Source organism: Globicephala melas, chromosome 6 (genome assembly GCF_963455315.2).
Source record: "Globicephala melas chromosome 6, mGloMel1.2, whole genome shotgun sequence".
Classification (NCBI taxonomy): domain Eukaryota; kingdom Metazoa; phylum Chordata; class Mammalia; order Artiodactyla; family Delphinidae; genus Globicephala; species Globicephala melas.
Window position 1 is genome coordinate 57,004,337 of NC_083319.1, and position 1,024 is coordinate 57,005,360.

General features: G+C 43.5%; 1 pseudogene; it reads left to right on the plus strand.

Moving 5' to 3' along the window:
* Positions 1-274: 274 nt before the first annotated feature.
* LOC132597406 (cell division control protein 42 homolog pseudogene) lies at positions 275-824 on the plus strand (annotated as a pseudogene).
* The last annotated feature ends 200 nt before the right edge of the window (positions 825-1,024 follow it).

The following is a 1,024-nucleotide window of genomic DNA, read 5'->3' on the forward strand; positions in this document are numbered from 1 at the left end:
ATGGGAATGAATGACAAGCAGAAGTTGGCAGAAAGTGGGGGCTTCCCTTGTGGCGCAGTGGTTGAGAGTCCGCCTGCTGTTGCAGGGGACATGGGTTCGTGCCCCGGTCCGGGAGGATCCCACATGCCGCAGAGCGGCTGGGCCCGTGAGCCATGGCTGCTGAGCCTGCACATCCGGAACCTGTGCTCCGCAATGGGAGAGGCCACAACAGTGAGAGGCCCGTGTACCGAATTATATTTGGAATATTTCCAGTGGAGTAAAAAATATTTCAGCAATGCAGACAATTTGTGTTGTGAGTGATGGTGTTGTTGGTAAGATGTGTCTTGGTATGCTATACAACAGTAAGTTAATGTCTGAATACGTTCCATGGTTTCTGACAACTATGCAGTCAGTAACTGGTGAGAGCCATACACTTATGGACTTTTTGATCCTGCAGGACAAGAAAGATTTGACAGAACAACCCCTCAGCTATCCACAAACATATATTTCTAGTCTTTTTCAGTGGTCTTCAGCCCTTATTTGGAAATGTGAAAGAAAAGTGAGTACCTGAGATAATTCACCATTGTTTGAAGACTCCTTATTTGTTGGAGCCAAAACTGATCTCAGAAATGTGATACCCTCTATTATCGAGAAGCTTGCCAAGAACACAGAAACCTCTCCCTCCGCAGACTGCTGAAATGCTGTTCTGTGACCTGAAGGCTGTCGAATACATGCAGTGTTCTGCATTCTCACAGAAAAACCTAAAGTTTGCATTTGACAAAACACTACTGACTGCCTTGGAGACTCTGGAACCGAAGAAAAGCTGCAGGTGAGTGCTGCTTTGAACGTATCTCCAGAACTCTGCACCATTGGTGTTGTCATCAGACTAAAAGCAATGTTCAAATCAAATTAAAAATTAAGGCTCTGAGCCAATTTAATGGCTCTGAGCCATTTTTACAATTTAATTGTAAAAATGTATAATTTAGATGATACGTTACTTTTTTGTGCTATGAATGCTTATAAAGTGTTAGAGAAAAGCTTTTTG